Raw genomic sequence first — 21,952 nt, 5'->3', positions numbered from 1 at the left:
AAGTGTCCTGCTCAAGGACACAACGTTAGTGACTAGGATGGTGGAAGCAGGGATCGAACCTGGAACTCTCAAGTTGCTAGCAAGGCCGCTCTACCAACCGAGCCACGCCGCCCGGTTCGATTTCTGGACTAACGGTACAACTACCTGTATTTTTTTATCCACTTGACCGTCACAATTATGACACGCTGTGACATTCGGTTCAGCTGCCGCTGCATACACATAACAAATCAACTTATAATAATTACTAATAGGAAGCTACACCACACAAAAGTTTGTAACACTACAATTCATCATCAAAAGTCCCTCAAAGTCACACATGCGAATAAGAGTTATACAGTTTCAAGGGAACGCTGCATAACTCACGACCGCCTCTACCGCGTTTCATCAAACATCCTCATAGTGATCTATCAATCCAAAGGTTAAAAAAAATACACGCAAAAAAGTGAAAAATTAAAGTAATACAATAATCCATAAAGTTGCTTTGACGCAAGATAAAATCCGCTGGCAGGTCCGTAGTCGCTGCCTGACATCACTCCATCGCGGCATTAATAGACACCTTGTTAAAATGTGTTTCGGTTAGTTATGTCTCTTGACTCTACAACTGGACAATTGAGCATTACACTTGATCACTGAGTCTTTTCATTTTTATTGTTCACACAACATAGACACATACATAGGCCGGTAGCTGTCAACCTGACAAGGAATATCGATAAGGGTATTGTATCGATAAAATCTTAACGATATACTGTACATCCCTACATACCACTCTGAGTTATTTCACTTGATCAAGCCTTTTCTAATATTGTATGATTCCTGCTGATATCGGATTGTTATTGGTATCGGCCGATACTCAAAGCTCCAAACTTGGTATAATGTTGGAGATGAAAAAGTTGTATCAGGACAGCCCCTCTATTGAGTTCAAAAATAACTTTGTAATTATTAATCTTCCCTTTTACATTTTTGCCATCAATAGTTTTTTTTTTAATTAGGGTAAAAGTGATGTTAAAGTACCAGCATAATAGAAAAACAAGTTGACTTTATATTGAAGCAATTATCAAACTAAACCCAAAACCAGTGAAGTTGGCATGTTGTGTAAATGGTAAATAAAAACAGAATACAATGATTTGCAAATCCTTTTCAACTTATATTCAATTGAATGGACTGCAGAAACAAGATATTTAATGTTCGAACTGGGAAACATATTTTTTTTTGCAAATAATGATTAACTTAGAATTTCATGGCAGCAACACATTGCAAAAACGTTGGCACAGGGGCAATGTTACCACTGTGTTACATGGCCTTTCCTTTTAAAAACACTCAGTAAACATTTGGTAAGTGAGTAGACCAAAATTTTAAGATTTTCAGGTAGAATTCCTTCCCATTCTTGCTTGATGTACTGTTTAAGTTGTTTAACAGTCCAGGGTCTCTGTTGTGGTATTTTACGCTTCATAATGCGCCACGCATTTTCAATGGGAGACAGGTCTGGACTACAGGCAGTTATATTCAACTCACGACATGTAAATGGAGTATTATTGGCAGGTTTTGAATGGTTATTTAGAGGGCTTTGTCTGCGGAATAGAGGAGCCTCTATCGACTCCATGGGTAGCTCACTTTTGCAAACATTTATTTTCGATTAAAAATGCATTAAAAAATAGAAAAACGTGTGTTATTGTCTTACATAGGGATTGTGAATGATAAACAGCACATACCTTTCCCATGTTTGCATATTTCCAATATAACTGATCTGCTGTCTAAGGGCATAGAGCAGAGGACTTCCTACAATGACGTCATCAGATGTACGGAAATTGCAGATGTCTTTTGGGGCGAAATATTCAAAATGGCCGTTTGAAATTGTGGCGGTTTGTGGATATTTACACAATATTTTCACATACTTTGCAGTTTGGAAATATAATTAGATATAGTTCAACAGATAAAATTAAACAGTTCTGTACATAAAGTCACCTTAGTTTTCAATTATACTGGTACTTTAAATGTTTACTTATCCACTTTATTCCTAATTTACAATATATTGCGCTTGTACAGCTACAAATATCCTTTAAAACATTTTATTTGAGTTAATATTTTTGGGCGTCTAGGAACAAATAAAGTGTTGTGTTATTTCTTATAAGGAAACTTGCTTCGGTTTTCGTACGATCCGATCTTTGTCTGAACTTTTGGAACAGATTACTAGAAAAAATCAAGGTAAAGTGTGAAACATTGATCTGTAGATTTTTTGGGTAAAAAATGTTACAGTAAAATGTTTGTCTTTTTTATTTACTCAAAATTACTGCAAATGAAAACACTGTACCACTTTTATTTTTACAGCAAAATTCTGACTGAGCTGCCGTTTTTTTTTTACCATAAAAACTAGTTTACCACTAGGCCTAAGCCAATAAATGATTATTGTCAACGTTATTTTGAGACCAAATTAAACATTAATGTAATGATAATACATAATAATAATAATATAATTATACTGACTTGAATGTCTCGTATATTTTAACATTGTAGAATGTAAACGTTTAAATATCTAAGTTAAATAAAACAACCAAATAATACAAATAAAACTTGCTCTGTTAGCAAAATGTTGCACTTGAATAAAAATCACAACCAAAAGCAATGAAACAGGTTAAGGAAGAGGTGGGGATCCTCAAAAATACAAGACCAAAAGAAATATATAAAATGGCTAAATAATATTATTGTGACCGAGATTATCATGGTTATCCTTATTATTGCGATATTGTTAAATGTACTCAAGAAGTACTTATACACACAATAAAGTATTTTAACCAAGTTGTATGTTTTTAAATATCTAAAGCAAATAGACAATATACTTTCTTGGCAGAGGAAACATCAAATATTGTATTTTTGTATTTAAATGTGTTTATCTACTTCCATTTTAATTTGTTAAATTTTAGAATGTTTTTTTTAATAAATGCAAATTGGGTGATCACCTTGTTTTACTTCCGGTTTATGTGATGTCCAAAAGTTAATTTCCTGTTGAACAAACTTCTATTGGTTTTAACGCGATACTGTTGAATATATATCGATCACTTAGTGCAAACACAGCACAGCACTTATATTTAAGGTGAATACTGTATCTTAGTAGTTTAGACACTAGTATGTTTATACAAGTTTAGATTGGGGTATGACGTTTCTTAATAGGGAAAGACGTTGATGTCTCTTGTTTTCATGTTCACATTTAAGATAGCTAGCAAGCTAATGCTAGTCATCCCACATTTTTATCAACGTGTGGTTATCAATCATTTGCATCATTTTAATTTAATACTGTAATATTAACCGTTGGGAGTTTAACCGCGGGTATTATTATTTTACATTATTATATGCATGGAGTACAAACGCTCGAACCTGCTGAAACTGATACAAAGACTGACCGCTATTGCAGCCCCGAAACACCCATGCACAAAGCGATTATCAAGGCTGGCAAAGTTATCAAGTTTATTTTCATTCATCGTACGATAAATTGACTTATCGAATACCAGCCCAGTGTATTTTATTTTCAGAAAATTACAACATACCCCTTTTAACGTTACACGCATATCCTTGTAAAATTTTACAATCATGTAATGTGAACATTCTTCACGTAAAATGTATTTTATTGTACTACAATTTCCCTGTAAAACGACGACTTTATATTCTCAATACTGCTTTTCTGTACTCTTGGGAGTTATTATGAATCCCACATAGCATGCTGCAAACAATTATCGTATGTTTTAACTAGTGCTGGCAAATGATTACATTTTTTTGAATCAGATTAATCGTGATTAATCACATTCAATTGCTTTTGTGCATAATTTAAATGAACTTTGAAAAAATACCCCATTATTTTGACACAAATGTAATTGTATTGTCAGCATTTCAAAAAGAAACATTTCAAATGCTTTACTTGAATGTGTGTATTTTTTAAATCTTTTAAATACTGTTGGGGTGTGTTTTGAAGTGAAATTTGCCAGCGATAAAGTGAAGTCACTTTTCTAAACATTGCACCGACGTACGCATTGTCCATATAACAACCCTCAGGTAACCATCGGCGGTTAAGGTAAAGGAACGTGAACGGTCAAAATAAATTGCACGATTAATCTGTGTTTATACATGATTCATGTGATAATGTTTGGTAAACAATTGCGTGAGTTAACCCGTTAAGATTTACAATAGGGTTGTGAAAGTTAAGTTAAAAGCTGCACAATGGTGTGCACCTTTGCATGATTATGAAAATGCTTAGCTGTCATCACATTACATAATGCCTCACGATAATTGGACCATTGTACAGTGGCACACGTTGCATCACTGAATGGAAGTCAATTAGCCTCATTGTGTTTATATATTAGGACAATTATGCATTAGCAATGCAATTGCAAATGGCTGCATGGGAGCAGACGGCGTCCCTGTAGCAGAAGCAGCCCTGCACCGTTTAATTGGATAAGCAGTGATCCCTTCATCTCGACACCAAAAAGGGGCTCAGTGGCTCCAGAACCACACGAACCAGCAGGTAACGTGAAGGAATGCAAAAAGCGTTCCAACATCCATCACGGTCACGGGAAGAAGGAATTCCTGCAGACCGAGGCTGCAAAGGATGAGGGTATTTTGGACATTTCCACGTTTAGTAGGGAGGTTGGGGCGGGGGGGGGTGTTGCAAAAGTCATACTCGGGTTGACACCTCAGGTGGTCGGGGGAACTTGGATCCACAGCTCGGTCTAAACGTGGGGATCACAAGTTAGAATTTAAGGCTGAAATAACACCCAATGCAGACAACCAATGACAAGGAGTGGGCAACTATGCACTATACTTTCGTGTCATTTACCATAAATCATATTTCGCTGGAAATCTTCCTGACCGTTTTAAAAAAAAAACGTGCACGGTTAGCATATTAGCTGGCGGGCGTTAGCCTATGTTAATTGAAAAGAACACACAAACCCCGCAACACACAGATTGACAGCTCGGGGGTGGGGGGGAAGTCATCCAGGAGCAGAGAATAAGGGAAAGCAAACGAGGAAGGTGCATCGCAGATTTGGGAGCACGCCGGCTGATGAGCCACCATGGCTGGAAGACGAGCCGCCCAATGCCCGACCTCAGTGCCTTTACCCGGGATAGAGAACGTTAGCCACGCTAGCTTGATGAAGCTAACCACCAACTGCAGCGACCGAGCGGCGGCTTGCTCGTGTTCGGACATTGCCCGCCAAACGAGAGACTTCACGGCCGGTAGCTTGCCCTCCGAGGCGGCGAACGCAAGCAGCCCGAGGCAGACATGGACGTGTGGTTATGTCGAAGCGGGAAAGGTGGGCAGAATTAGGAGAAATACTTACTGCTTTCTCTGAGGAGCACCCGGAGTCCCTCCAGCCCTCTCTCTCTCTCTCTCTCTCCCCCTCACTCTCACAGACTCAGAGGCTCGCTCCCCTGGACTGGAGGTACTGGCCCCGCCTACCGTGACGTCACAGCCACAACCAAGCGCGTACACAGAGCGTCGAGAGCAGTCAAGAGAGTTGTGCCCCTCTTTGTCAAGAAAGCTCGCGTTAAAACTGAGGCCACGTGTGAAAAGAATGTACTGAATGTAATAATTAAACCATATTTAATGACGAAAAACATATTTGTATCATGTATCTGTTACAAATCATTTCACAAGATGTCGGCCACAACTGCCGTTATCTGGTTTGTAGGCAAAAGCGGAAGTGCTTGTTGTGCACATCTTGCGTCTCCGTGGTCCCTTTTTCCACAACTCCCCTCGCGTCACAGGAGGCGGGACCTAAGCGGCTGGTGTGGATTCCCATTGGCTCACCCTGCATATCAGTCGCCAATGGAAACGGTTACGTCATGACACATCCATCCCCTCCCTTTCTTAATACTCCCTCACTGCTCTCACGTCGCTGTTTAATAATTATAATAATAATTATTATTACATAATTCAATAGTTCACAGCATCTTTTAACACAGCATGCGAAAATCGCTCACCAATATCTCTTTGCTGTTTGACAGTCAGCACTGACTCCACCGAGGCTCCTCTCCGGGTCCTCCCCCTTGCACCTAATCAAACCTGACGTCATTCTTTCCATGACGTCGCGTTTCTTTCTTCTTCGCCTTCAGTAATCTTTGTGACTGTTTTAGTGATCTATTCAAGCACCGCTGAAATCCAACCAAGTGTATTTGCACAACAATGCAAACAGAGTGCACTTTTTTAAAGTTGTACTTTTTATTTGCACATTTTTGCACGTGTAATTTGTTATGATGCCAAAAAGATCACCGGGTTAAAATTCGTCATTAGTGGTTGTAGATGATAAACAGAGCAGGCGGGGTCATGCTTGGGGTCAAACCTCAGTGTGTAATATACTTGCTGCCTCGACATAATGAGACTTATCATTAACGCCTCAGAGTGCAGGAGTGCCTTCACCACACGGCCGCTCTGTAAACAAGGAGGTGGGGAGAGTTCGACAAGTTAATGCCAGTTTTTGACACTTTTCGGGAACTTCGCCGTTATTTCCAGGTCTGGTGGAAAGACAAAAGAAAAGAAAAGAGGAAGCTCATGAAGGAGGACAGCAAGTTTAGATTTCCTCAGGTTTGCTTGTGCAATCACCGTCAGTTAGATTTGTCAGTGGTAAGCAGTGTTGGGTTAGTTACTGAAAACTAGTAACTAGTTACAGTTACTTGTTACTTTATTTCAAAAGTAACTCAGTTACTTACACCAAAAAGTAATGCGTTACTGTGAAAAGTAACTATTTAGTTACTTTTTTTTTTTTCTTCTTTTTTTTAAAAAGCTCCCATTAATGCCCTTTTAGCCTTCATTTCAGTACTGTTATTGCACTGGAGAATAATACAATGTGTTGATCAACTTGACATGCATTTGCATCACTGAACTCTGCTAAGCAATGTGGTCTACATACAACACACAAAGACAAAGATGTTTTAAAGGGCCAATTTATTTCAGGCCAGAACAAATTGACAAAACTATTTTAAATAGCTGCAACATAACATACATAAGTAACAAACAGCATAATAACAACATAGCTGTAAACCTGGCTTCACCTAAGGAAGGCACACGTGACATACACAAAGCCTAAACAAGCAGATTTGAATTGTTGTTTTGGGCAGTAGATGGGATCTTTGATCCAAGACACAACTTACATTTAACTAAAATGTTCTTTTCTTTGTGCTCGACAAAAGAAAAGAAGGGAGAATATCTCATACTTGCCAACCCTCCCGAATTTCTCCCGATTTCCAGCCGGACTTAAGGCACGCCCCCTCCAGACCTGAGTGAGGACAGCCTGTCATCACGTCCGCTTGGCCAACCAAAAAGTAACCACAGAACAATAGTGTCCTGTGGTTACTTTTTGGTTGGCCAACAGTTTACGTTGTATTGCGCATTCGCCCCCCCCCCTCCCTCCCCCTCACCACACCCAGACACACACACAGAGCGCGCCTCCGGCTTGTGACACAAGAGATTCAGAAGGACGACACTACAGCGCTCCAATAAAACACACTCAGATCTTCTGTTTCTAGCCGATACTACATAAATAAATAACGTAAAATAACGCAGTAACGCATCATGTAGTAACGGTAACTGAGTTACAGAATATAAAAAATAACGCGCTAGATTACTAGTTACCGCCGAAACTAACGGCGTTACAGTAACGCGTTACTCTGTAACGCATTAGTCCCAACACTGTTGGTAAGTCATAAAACAGAAATAATTATACAACATTTATAAGTAGTGTGCGGTAAGCTTGCACCATAAACTTAAACCTACCGTGGAGGCTTAAGTAGCTCCCTCAGCACATTATATATTTAAATTATATCAGCAGTACTAATATGATGTAAATTAGCACTAGGTAGAATAATGACTTTTTTCAGTAAAAACACACATTTTCATTTTTTAATCAGTCCCTACAGGCTTTTTTTGTGTGATTGTTGCAACTTAAAATATCTGAGTTTGCTGCAGCTTTTTCAGAAAGTTGCAGCAAAAGTTGCAATGTTTTGACGTTTATTATTTTTTTCAATAACATTGAATCAACTTGTAATTATATGAGCTTGCTATCAATGTTTTACGTGTTCTGTGTAACCTTAACCTCAAAAAGCACAAATATTGGAAATAAATATTTCATATATGTTTTACTCGTTTTACACCACACGGGCTTGAAGAGGTCATTGTATTATTTTATTTTTTTTACATTTTAAAAAACTTCCTTGTGGTCTACATAACATGTAATGGTGGTTCCTTAGTCAAAATGTTGCATAGATTATATTTCTTCTGACTTTCGCTTTCTGACCTCTTCAGTATGCAACATTTTGTGGGTGGTCTTACATACATGCCTCCACTTCAACAGCATCGTCTTTCCGCCATCTTTGTCGTAGTTTTTAGTGCCTCCATAGCGAGTCTACTGACAGCTATAAGTTAGAACTGTATGCTACTTTGTATTAGAAATGGCAATAGTGGAGGATGCATGTGCATGTACGAGCCAGTCTGCCCCACAACAAGAGGATAGTGAAAAAGAAGGAGCTTATTGACTACAATGGCAGACCCGCAGACCAAAGCAGTTTGGGTAAATTTAAATCATATACGGATAATCAGATGATGTTAGAGATGGGAAAAACGTGCGAGAATATGAAGGCAGGCAAGATTGTTAACTAAATATATCCGCAATGCCTCCAAGGTTGGATTTCAAATTTACAGAACGTATGAAGATCCTAAATACACAACAGCAGGTACCAATAGATAAGAAAATAGGGCCCTTTTAAAAGTTGACACTAGGTGGCAGTAAATGCAAAAATTCAGAGCTCTTTGTCAAATTATTGTACTGTTTTATTATTCATAACAAATAATTAGGGATGTGCTGATTGGTATCGGATGATTTTCGTGAAAAAGTATGTGATCAGTTTTTGCCGATTTATGCCTTTTAATGGCATAACAACAAAGTGTTTTAACAAACGCTAATCCTCTCTGGCAGACAAGCGGCTAAAAGGTAATGATGTGGAGAGGCTCTCCTAAATTAATAATAATCACCTGTATTAAGGCAAATAAACTGCATTTCTTAGCAGCGTAAGAATCATTTTCATGTATTATTATCACTGGAGGACAAGGCTAAACATATTGCGCACTGAGAGAAATCCAAGAGCAGGCTTGCAAATAACCGCTTAGCTATTTTTAGATAACACAAGAAATCAGTGCTTAGTCAAATTTAAGAAGTGTAAATTCAAGCATGTTACAATAAAAAGTAAGAAGTTATTAACAGGAAATTAACAAGAAGATTATTTAAAAGTTACAGAGAGGATAATATAACAACGACTGTTGTATTAGCACTGTCACAGTCAGTACAGGACACGTAAAAGATCCATAAATTGGTGTTTGCGATATTAAGGGTCAACATTTTTATTTTCTCTATCATTTTTCGTTGTTTTTGTTCATGTTTACAAACTCAGGGAAAAAGTCATTAGACACAAAAATATGAGGGAAAAAAATCTAAGGATTTAAAAGAGGAGCACAGAGTAGTTTTTGCTTTTGTTTAGTTGTTGTTTACTATTAATTTTGTTTTGATTAAACAATTGTCTGCAAGGGAACATTACAAGGAACACGTTTGAATATTGTGTTGATATTGGTCAACTGTCAATAGTACTCACCATAAATACATAAAAAAGTGTACAGTAATACATGTGATTGTTATCAGTATTGGTATCGGCTGATGTCACTCATAAATGATCGGTATCAGAATCGGCAGTACAAAACTTAGAATTATTACTAATATTAGTAGGGACGTTCTGATCTAATTACAGAAAGAAACACCTCCAAAGGCTTCCTTATTGTCCGTTTTCTGCTATGTCATGTATGTTCTCCGTGTTTGTTTTACACTTTTCAAAGTGTTTGTTCATCTTAAACATTCATGTATGTTTCAACACATTTAGCCCCGCACAAATAAGAGCATTTGTGAACTAGTGAGGAGCAATCCATAGCGCTAGTTTTTGTTGGTAAATGAGAGATGATGAGTGATGATCATCACACTTCAACATCTCTAACATGTACAGTAAATGTTGCCTCTCTGGGTCAGCATTGGAAATGAGAATATGTTTTTAGTTGTCTTTACCCAAATTATTTATTCTTACATAAAAATAAAAATATACATAGACTAGGAAGTGAGGATGCCGGTGTGTTGTGTGTTTGTTTACTACATTACCCAGAAGGCTTGGCACTGTAAACAGGAACAGGAAATAGGTCTGAACTAACATTTGAGAGGCCTCACACTATTTGTGGAGATACGTTGAATTTGCATGAATTGGCCCAATCGTGACATCACAATTTTCTTTAGGGACTTATAAGTAGCTCCTTCAGCAACAGATAATTAGCACTGCAGGAAGGAGCTCAACCAGGTAGAACAATACTTTTTTTTTATGGCGATAGTATACGCTTTTCTTTTTAAAATACTGAATTTCATAAAAGATAATTTATCTCTTGTCATATAATAACCATAATCTCTGTAAATCATATTCTCGTAATTCAGCAATTATATTCCAGTAATCTGCGATGAGGTGGCGACTTGTCCAGGGTGTAACCCGCCTTCCGCCCGAATGCAGCTGAGATAGACTCCAGCACCTCCCGCTACCCCGAAAGGGACAAGCGGTAGAAAATAGATGGATGGATGGATTCCAGTAGTGTTATTAGCAACATATAGCATAATGCAAACAATTAGCTTACGTGTTAATATACATTAAACGCTACAGAAATGAATGAACAACATTCATAAAGTAATGTAGACTTGCAGCTTAAACTTGAACCTTGTATAACACAGATAAAACAAAGATAACAAGAAGAAGACACAGTCGAAGTGGAGGTGCGTAAATAAAACCGCCCACAAAACGGCGCTTCCTGAAGAGACGGTCAGAGTAGCTTGAAGATCGTCTGTAAAACATTATCTTTGCAACATTTTGAACAAAAGAACCACCATTACATGGTTATGTAGATGCCAAGAAAAAGACCCCTTTAACGGGCTTTATCTTATTACGCCTTTTGTATGTAAATCGACCTGAATAGACCTGAATAGGCCTTATCATCCGGTGCGCCCAATGGTACGGTCCACTGTTCCCTCGCCACTTTGTGGTTGACTTACTGCAGTCTCAGTGCACTGCAGATTTCAAACTACTGTTGAGTACATTTGAGCACCCATCAAAGTGTTCATGTTAAAAAGACATAGGTTTTACAGTTTATGATGTACTTTAAGAGGGAGTTTATAAGTGTGTGAAAAAGCTGTGTGGAGAATTTAAAGTATTTATTGAAAAAAAAAAAAAACTTGGTTGATTTCAATGTGTGTATAAGTACTTTTTGAGCACATTCAAGAATATTGTGACAAGAAGGAAAATCATGATTATTTTGGTCACAATTATTGTGCTAATGAATGTTCATAATGTTACATCCCTAACTGTATAATGTTCATACTTGAAGTCAATTTCACTTTACAATATGGCTATCCTAAACACATAGTCGTTCATCGAAATGTGTTACCGGAACTTTCCATGAAATTAACAAATTTGCACTTCAATTCTATCACACGCTTAACAGCCGCTGCAGGCTCTTTGGCGAGACGCACAATAACGACTGATCTTTTGATTTATCCCCCCCAAAATAAATAATATCCCATCCTTGATGCGGATGGAAATGTGATGTTTCACATTGGGGAGCTCAGTCCTTTAGCCCACAGCTGTTGTCTTGTTTGGTGGCTGGGTTGCCGGGTGGAAACTTGCCATATGCTCCGGAGCATCTCCTGAACTACAGTGAATGTCAAGTGCCATTAGTCCTTGTGCATGCTAATGAGTCGCCGCGTGCTTCGTCACTACTTCTCATTGCTCACACGGCGGCGTCATCATGAGTGACAGGGCGTGCCCGAAAAAAGTCTGAAAGGATGGAAAACAAAACCGCCTACTTTTACAGAGTTTCGGGAATTCAAAAAAAGTGGAAAAAGTATTTGTGGACAAACCAAATTAGCTGTGGTTTGGTGTGTGTGTGAGTGTGTGCGTATGTGTGTGTGTGTGTGTGTGTGTTTGTGTGTGTGTGCTCGTCCCAACATAGAACTTTAATTGCTGGGCCATGCGACAAGCCAGCTTGACTAATAATTAAAGGTTCAAGAGCAAGTGCCACAATGAGAACATGGTTGCTGCAGCTCTTCTTCTTAAATCCTATACCTAAATTGTAGGCTGCCATTTTTTTAAATGTAATTACATTTCATTTTCATTTTATTGGTATTATTATTCAAAACATCGAGTTTGGCTGTAATTCTGTCTGAAGGGATTTAGGAGCCGTTCCATTTCTAACTAGAAATCACTTGGCGAGCACAGACCTCTGCCAAGCCCTGTCTCCTAATAAACAAAAAGTCCTGAATCCGGACTGTAATCCGGATCAGCCCCAAAATGTAATCACATGTTTGTTTCGTAACCCATTTCTTGTCATACTCTGGTGGCTGTTATAGACGTGTGTTGTTGTTTTTTACCACGTGTGTGGTGTTTAAGTTCCTGTCCAGTGCTCTTAATTTGTAGTTTCACTTCCCCACTCAGTGCTGGCTCCCACACCTGTCCCTGATTGGAAACCCGGACACACCATGGCTCCCAATCAGGCTCTTTTATATGTCTGCCCTGCCTGTCTGTCAGGGTCGGATCATTGTTCCTTGTACACGGTTGCCTTTGTTAGCTTTTGAGAGTGTATGTTTTTTTCTACAAAAGTTTCGTGTCTTGTGCACTTCCCTTCTTTTGTTCATAAAATTTTCTCTTACTTTTGTTCTGCCTTCCGGCTGTCGTCGCTGCATCCCTGGTGTCATGCTGCTAACGCCGCTCGCTTCCCGCATCGTTACATTTCTGACACTTCCGAAAAGTTTCATCAAAATGTGACTATAACCTTTTGAGCTATCCATAGCAAAATAAAAGTCACCCACTAGCTTTGTCTCTGTGGGTGGGGCGGTGCCACGAGCATACAATGTTGCAAAAAGCATCCGGATCCACCTCAAAATCCAAACCAAAAATCCAAGAATTTGGGGAGGAAAATGTATGATTCTGGTTGCACAAAGTCCTTAACATGACCACAAATACGCCAGGAGTGAAACTTATTAGAATGGGAGCCATGTTTACTTCTGTAAACACACAACAGCGCATGCTGCAGTATATGACTTCACCTGCACATGCAGGTTACTTCAGGGACAGATTCCGTTCACATTAGTTTAGTTTTTTTTTGTCACGTGAACAGGTTTCACAAAATAATTTACATTAGTCCTTACACCAGGCTGTAGGTTTGTCAAAGGTATTCGTGGAAGTCTCTCAAGACGGCGGATTGGTTGCTTCCGGTTGGCCCTCGCTCATAAACAAATGATAATGGAAGTGTGTGTATGAGTGTAGCATAACTGTAGCTGTCGCGTAACTCCGCTTCACTACACATCTCTGCTTTGCCAGAGAATAAGACGTAGCAGAAATGATCTGTGATGCATTTTAGCCACTTTGTCACTGTATTTAAAGTTAAAGTTAAAGTACCACTAATAGTTAGTTAATTATTTCTTCGGTCAGTGGTCAACAAAATAAACAAACAGTTTTACATAAACAAACAGTTGTACATTCATAAATTGACAATGTTAGTCAATAGTCACACACACACCCACACACACTAGGTGTGGTGAAATTACCCTCTGCATTTGACCCATCCCCTTGTTCCACCCCCTGGGAGATGAGGGGAGCATTGAGCAGCTGCGGTGGCCGCAGCTCGGGAATCATTTTGGTGATTCCACCTCTTGATGCTGAGTGCCAAGCAGGGAGGTAACGGGTCCTATTTTTATAGTCTTTGGTATGACTCAGCCGGGATTTGAACTCACGACCTACCGATCTCAGGGCGGACACTCTAACCCAGTGGTTCTTAACCTGGGTTCGATCGAACCCAGGTGAGTCGGGCTCAGGGGTTCGGCGGAGGTCAAAACACACCCGACTCATCGTGTAAATAAAAACTTCTCCCTATCGGCGTATTACGGATACGGCAACAGCAGAAGTCACACTGATTTGCAGGTGTGTAATTTGTTGTGAGTTTATGCACTGTGTTGGTTTTGTTGTTTGAACAAGGTGATGTTCATGCACGGTTCATTTTGTGCACCAGTAAAAAAAACATGGTAACACTTTAGTATGGAGAACATATTCACCATTAATTAGTTGCTTATTAACATGCAAATTAGTAACATATTGGCTCTTAACTAGTCATTATTAAGTACATATTAATGCCTTATTCGGCATGGCCTTATTATAACCCTGGCCCTAACCCTCTAACCCTAACCCTAACCCGGGGGTCGGCAACCCGCGGCTCTAGAGCCGCATGCGGCTCTTTAGCGCCGCCCTAGTGGCTCTCTGGAGATTTTTCAAAAATGTATGAAGAATGGAAAAAGATGAGGGGGGAAAAAGTAAATTTTTTTGTTTTAGTATGGTTTCTGTAGGAGGACAAACATGACACAAACCTCCGTAATTGTTATAAATCACACTGTTTATATTAAATATGCTTCACTGATTCAAGTATTTGGCGAGCGCCGTTTTGTCCTACTTATTTTGGCGGTCCTTGACCTCACCGTATAGTCTGTTTACATGCATAACTTTCTCCGACTTTCTAGGACGTGTTTTATGCCACTTCTTTTTCTGTCTCATTTTGTCCACCACACTTTTAACGTTGTACATGAATGCACAAAGGTGAGTTTTGTTGATGTTATTGACTTGTGTGGAGTGCTAATCAGACATATTTGGTCACTGCATGACTGCAAGCTAATCGATGCTAACATGCTATTTAGGCTAGCTATATGTACATATTGCATCATTATGCCTAATTTGTAGCTATATTTGAGCTAATTTAGTTTCCTTTAAGTCCTCTTAATTAAATGTATATCTCATGACACATGTAATATGGCTTTTAATTTTTTGCGGCTCCAGACAGATTTGTTTTTGTTTTTTTTGGTCCAATATGGCTCTTTCAACATTTTGGGTTGCCGACCCCTGCCCTAACCAAATAACTCTAAATTAAGTCTTTGTTACTTAGAATATGTTTCCCTAGTGTCCAAAAAACTCTAAATTAAGTCTTTGTTACTTAGAATATGTTCCCCATACTAAAGTGTTACCAAAAATATATAACTTTGTCTTGAATTTGAAAAAAACAAAACATTTTATTTTTGACTAAAGAAGGGTTCGGTGAATGTGCATATGAAACTGGTGGGGTTAGGTACCTCCAACAAGGTTAAGAACCACTGCTCTAACCACAAGGCCACTGAGCAGGCTTAGCAAGTAGAGGTACATATTCAAAGTGAAAGAGAGGTGTATCTTGCGTGTATATCCGCTAATCAAATACAAGCGGTCACGGAAGTATTCATAGAGCATAGATCCGCCACCACAAGCCCAAACCGAGCATGCAGAAAAGCTCTAGAGGCGTGCAAGCCAACCTTTATCACTTCCGTAAGTGCTCAGAAAACAACGCTTAGAGACATTTTTATGTCGTTCAGCAACACTTTGAACACCACATCTTTACTCATTTCACCAGGACACTGAGCACTGACATTCTTACTAAAGAGGAGGATTAGAAGTCTCTTGGAGGACTTTGTCACAGTGACACATAGATTCTGTAACGGTAAGAATGATGTCATCATTGCTCTTATCACATGTTTAAATAGTTATCTAAACATGGAACAATGTCCCACTCAAACCTCCCGAGAAAATGGAAAAAGTCCATCAGCAATTTCCCCAAGACACATATTTCAAAAAGTGACTGGAAAGTGCCAGTGTTGCACTCGCTCAGTTGTTGTTCCTCTTTAGGTCAAAGGGAGCGAAAAAAAAAAAGAAAAGATTCTTCTTACTCAAGCGCCGCGTGAATATTGCTTCCTTTAGGTCATCTGATCTTTCTTACACGACTTTGTTGCTCGTCGCATTTTCCACTGGCTCAGCACTTTGGCACAGGGTGGATGTTCAGGGTTGAAGGGCGGGGGGAGAGCGAGGGGGTGGGCGCTTTTTAGGCTTCCTCCTTTTGAAGGGGAAAAAGAAGTGAGAGACTTATGATGTGTGAGGACTTTCCAAAAGGGCGGGTGAATAATACCTTAGTTCGGAAAGCATGTCACCCTGCGGGTCTTTTTATTGATCACGTTTGGGCTACAGGGGCGACGTCAGTCAGCTCTCTTGCAAATTGCAACAACAAACCTCTCTTGGCTAGCGTGTCATTAGTCTGCCGGAATGACTGTAATCACTTTTTGTCTCCAATTAGCGGATTAGCATGGTCAAAAGCGGGTGGCGGACACCAGCCATTGAAGGGACGAATGATACAGGTGTGCAAAGATCTGAAGGGTGACCTTGTAAGTCCGCCGCACAAAGCCTCGCTTGTGTGCAAGAGGTGGTGGTCGGCGGGAAAGGAAGGCGGAGGAGGTGTTGTTGGTTTAATCGTGAACTGGGCATGTTTGTGTTTCCAACCGCCTCAGGAATTTACTGCAGGCACTCGCGAGGGCAGCTGCGCGGCTACGTCTGCATGGCCGGCAGGACAAAGGCCAGACTTGTGCGCAGAGGGAGAATAAATAAAAAATGGGATGGACAAGGATTTATTGTGAAAGAAGATCAGAAGTAGGCTTGAAATACACCCATTGAATCAAACTAGAGGCCAAACCTCCCCACCCACAGGTGGCGCTATGACCCCTTTTAATCAAGTTTGTGTTACGGGTGTACAGGGGAAGAAGACGGCACAGACAGGAGGGACGACGTTTTAGCTCTATTTATTATATATATATATATATATATATATATATATATATATATATATATATATATATATATATATATATATATATATATATATATACAGAAGAAATTTAGTGTGAAACTACTCCAAATGTGTATCTGCTGTGTGTTACCAGAGTGTTGAGCGAGAGGCGGAAGTCCCGGAGGGGAAAGGCAGGCTCGAAGGTCCGTGAGACAGGCAGGTAGTCGGGGGCAATAGCGAGGCGTCAGAGTCCGTGTCCAGGCGGGAGGTCGAGATCCAAGAGGCAGCCAGGGAACCAGAGGGAATACGGGGAGACAAGACACACTGCTCGTAACGCGGGGAACGGAGGAAATGCTGCTGGAACGACACGGCACAGGATAGCGCACAATGAACACGGAGGGGGAGAAAACACAGAGAGAGAAATAATGCATAAAGCTTGACAGGTTTGGCTTACTGTACAGGACATGTAGCTATGTTCTGGCACTGGATGCAGGTTCGCACTGGCTTATGAAGGCAGATCCTCTCATCAGCGACAGGTATGTTGATTGCTGATGATTGACTGAATGTAGCTGCTTGCTGGAGCTGGAGTGACGCGCGCCGGCGCGCTCTTGGAGGTGCGCCCAGCGCAGCGCACAGATGAATGCCTACTGGTGTGCACCCGGGCCGTGACAGTTTGTACAGAATTCACAAAATCACAAAAGAAGCAGTTTTTCTTTACTTTTTTCATATCCTCATGAGAGTCCTCTACAGTGGATATTTGTGTTTTGTTAAAAAAAAAAAAAGGCTATATTGTAATTCTGACAAAATAAACAAACCAAAAAACAAATATCCATTACGTGGGTGCATCTCATTAAATTAAATACAGTATAAAATAATTGCCTTTGCCAAGAGGTTATGTATTTGATAGGGTTTGTCTGCTAGTTGATTTGATAGACTCAACATAACTCAAACAGTTATGGGTGAATTTTGAGGAAACGTTCAGTAAATATAATAATTAATAAGGAATAGGGATAAGGAACACATGATTTGATTTTGGGGGCAGTCCAGATAATTTCTACGGCGTTAACTTACAATTACGTCACGAGGCTGAACTCTTCTGTGTGGGTACAGTGTGTACGTTAGCGGCCCTACCTACACCCACAGAGACAAAAAGAGTGGATGATTCACTCCATTTATTTAAATCCACCCCTCCTCCTATCCTCAATATCACAACAGTAACTATGATATACTGTATCTACTTTTTTGTTTACTCCCTGTGTTGAGTATATTGTACACCACTCACAAGTTATGTCTGCCTTATAAAACTAACACCAACGTGTGCGCCACAAGAGATATGCACATATATTCTTATCAGTGACAAAACAGGAAAGAGTTTGGAATACCTTTGCAGTAAAGAAGCGACCTGTTATTCATTAATTTACTTTTTACATGCGCTTCTTTACGGCCCCCACGGATGGCAGGGGGATGCGCACAGCTCGTGATCTGCGTGCAGGGAGGGGTGGCCCTGCGCTTTTACATGAAATAGATATGGTCAATACAGACCGGGCTGAAAACATTGGGCTGTCCACAACTGATTACTACATGTAAGACAAACACTTATATATATTTGTGGTTAATGTAAGGGTAGTAACGTTGGGCGTGAGTTGGGAGAGTGGCCGTGCCAGCAACCTGAGGGTTCCTGGTTCGATCCCCCACCTTCTACCAAGTGTCCTTGAGCAAGACACTTCACCCTTGCTCCTTTTTTATTTTTTTTATTTTTTATTTTTTGTATTTTTTTAATGAATTTATTAACCAATCAACAAAACAATACACAACAATACCACAATAATGCAATCCAATTCCAAAACCAAACCCGTCCCAGCAACATTAAGAACAACAATAAACAGAGCAATTGAGGACACACAAACATGACACGGAACAATCCAAATGTAGTGAAACAAAAAGGAACATTATCGACAACAGCATCAATATTAGTAACAATTTCAAAATAGCAGTGATTAAAAAACCCTCATTGATATTATCATTAAACACATTAATAAAAAAAAAAAAAAAAAAATTGAAATTAACAATAGTGTCACGGTGGCTTACACTTGCATCACATCTCATAAGTTTGACAACACACTGTGTCCAATATTTTCCACAAAGATATAATAAGTCATATTTTGGTTCATTTAATAGTTGAAACAAATTTAAATAATGGACCCCATATTCCAATGCCCTTGAGCAAGACACTTCACCCTTGCTCCTGATGGGTCGTGGTTAGGGCCTTGCATGGCAGCTCCCGCCATCAGTGTGTGAATGTGTGTGTGAATGGGTGATTGTGGAAATAGTGTCAAAGCGCTTTGAGTACCTTGAAGGTAGAAAAGCGCTGTACAAATATAACCCATTTACCATATGTGTTTGAAATTATTCAAGCCTTTACCGTGTCTGAAAAAATGAAAGAGGTGACCATTTGTATTAATGAGATTGTAAAGGACTGTTATTTATCCGATATTGATGTGTTAAAACCTCTTTCTTGTTTAGAAGCTACTTACAATATTAACTGTTCTTTGTTCGTGCACATGATACATATTAATAATGTTTGGATGTATTTATTATTTGGTTGCCAAAAAGTGATTCAAAGTAATATTTTGGAAATGACACATCTATTCCCGTGTATAAATTACTAGCATACCCTTAGGAGATGCACAGATGAGATGTGTCAATACCAAATTATTACTTTGACTCACTTTTTGGCAACCACAAAGTTGTAGGTGGGGATTGATTTAATCTTTTTAAAGGATACATCAACATGTAAACAGTACAGTATGTGCTTAATTTTCATATATGTAAGTCCAGCTAGTCATTTATGCACAGATGAGATAAGTATTATGTTAGTGCCCAGGGACTGGCTAAATACATGGCGCTTGCTATTTTGCTCATTTAAGAGACAATCCTTAGCGCACAAGCCCACTAGATCAGCTTTGGGTGCTATCAAGTTTGCACATGTTTTAGTACACAGAAACATTCAGTAGATCAGACCCTAATGATACCGTGATGTTTTTGTTTTATTCCCCCCATGTAAAAACATCACTGCATGTACGCTATCTTTTTCTGTCAGGTCTGGTTTTGGTGGTACTTACCCTAATTTGATATTTCCTCCAGCATGATTTAATTAACAACAAGCTGGCCAAGTTTCCTTCCACTCAAAGACAATAAGTCACGTCAAGTGCAAACTGAGGCCTGTCAGGACGACGACCCATCCAGCCGAGTAAGTGCACGTGTGAGTGACAGAATAATAATACATAGGCACAGTTTCGTTAGAGCCACTGCTGCACCACCTCCATCTGTTTTCCGTCAGTAGCCTCCGTATTTGTGGGACAGCCAGCATCCAACACGTCACAGAACCCAGGGCACATAAATAGACGTGATTCGGTTATAGCAGAGGCTGAGAAACCACCTGAGATCCCGCATTTAGACCACGGGATGAAGAACTGGAGCGAAAGTGGAAAAAAAACCAAAAAAACACACAGCATACCAAAATATCAGGCAGAAGAAAAGTGGAAGCACAAACGAGCTCAGAGAGGAAAGACTGCCTGTGGCCAAGACGACTCTTGCTAAATTGGACGTACCAGACGGCAATTAAAAACTGTTTTCCTAACGTTTGGGTGTTCAATTGGTTACATTAAATTGAGTTGTCGTCCACAGGGATGCGGCCTGGCCTGCATTGGGCACAGATGGGGCAGAGTTGAGGGCAGATCCAATGGGAACTCGGCGCCCTTTACACCCCGTTTCATCTTTCTCGCATTGGAGCTTTACCCCCGGGAGGCAAGGAGGGCAAGAGGAGGAAGAGACGCAGGACATATGCTATTTAGAAGAAAAAACACATGCATGCATGCTAGGAATGCAACGGTTTATGAATAAATACATTATTTGGTTGACCTGACACGGTTCGGGGCACGTGTGTAGATCAGATTATGTTGTTTTTTTGTTTTTTTTACAACTCAGTTTAAAGTGTGTGTGAGTGTAGTTCTGATTACACGCATGCGGGTTGCGCAACATGAGGTGAAGGAGAAGCATTTGTGTTGGAGACATGATGAGCAGACTTTTTTTTAAACAAACAGATATAGAATTTGCATCCGTGGCATTGTTTAAGTGTGCTGTACAGGAGCATGTTGGCAGAGTCTCCAGAAGACTCCCGTATTTTGTCCCAAACACACATCTACAGCTCCAAATGTATCTTGCGGTGTACTCCAGAGATTAATACTGGGACCAAGATTGTTCAATCTCTTTATAAACATTTGTAAAGGTATACAAAAATTTAAAGTTAGTACTATTTACAGAAGACACGACCATACTTGCCAACCCTCCCGAATTTTCCGGGAGACTCACGAATTTCAGTGCCTCTCCCGAAAATCTCCCGGGACAACCATTCTCCCGAATTTCTCCCGATTTCCAGCCGGACTTAAGGCACGCCCCCTCCAGGTCCGTGCGGACCTGATTGAGGACAGCCTGTCGTCACGTCCGCCTGGCCAACCAAAAAGTAACTTTTTGGTTGGCCAACGGTTTACGTTGTATTGCGCACCCTGACGGCAAGTGTGGGAGTCGGTTCTGAAGTATGAAGTAAAGAGACGTAACTTCGTCATCTCGCCGGGTTATTGACACCCACCCAGAATATTACACTGCCCATACCTACGCTACTTCAAAGGCTGTGCTACTGACTGCAAAGCATTGCACTTTCAAATACAACAATGAGTACAGAGGAGTGTTATGTGTGTATATGTGTAAATAAATGAACACTGAAATTCAAGTATCTATTTTATTTATAAGTACAGTATATAATAATAAAAAAATAAATAAAATAAAATTAAAAAAAAAATATATATATATATATATATATATATATATATATATATATATATATATATATATATATATATATATATAGCTAGAATTCACTGAAAGTCAAGTATTTCTTTTATATATATATATATATATATATATATATATATATATATATATATATATATATATATATATATATATATATATATATATATATATATATATATATATATATATATATTGTTATAACTGTGTATAAATATACTCCTCCCCCCTTAACGCCACCCCCCTGCAAATCTCCCGAATTTGGAGGTCTCAAGGTTGGCAAGTATGGACACGACTGTGTTATGTTCAGGAGAGAACACACAGAAGCTAATACAAATAATAACAGAAAAA

The 21,952-nt window shown here is 39.5% G+C and overlaps 1 protein-coding gene across 3 annotated transcripts in view; it reads right to left on the bottom strand.

Moving 5' to 3' along the window:
- Nucleotides 1-5,475, bottom strand: part of atp2b1a (ATPase plasma membrane Ca2+ transporting 1a) — a 73,144-nt gene extending 67,669 nt beyond the window's left edge. For all 3 annotated transcript variants that reach the window (XM_062064890.1, XM_062064891.1, XM_062064892.1), the window contains exon 1: nucleotides 5,325-5,475. The gene's annotated coding sequence lies outside the window, so the exon portion shown is untranslated. The remainder of the gene's footprint in view (nucleotides 1-5,324) is intronic.
- Nucleotides 5,476-21,952: the final 16,477 nt, after the last annotated feature.

This window comes from Entelurus aequoreus, linkage group LG12, assembly GCF_033978785.1.
Source record: "Entelurus aequoreus isolate RoL-2023_Sb linkage group LG12, RoL_Eaeq_v1.1, whole genome shotgun sequence".
Taxonomy (NCBI): Eukaryota; Metazoa; Chordata; class Actinopteri; order Syngnathiformes; family Syngnathidae; genus Entelurus; species Entelurus aequoreus.
The sequence above is the reverse complement of the archived record's forward strand: the minus strand, read 5'-3'. Positions and strand labels throughout refer to the sequence as shown.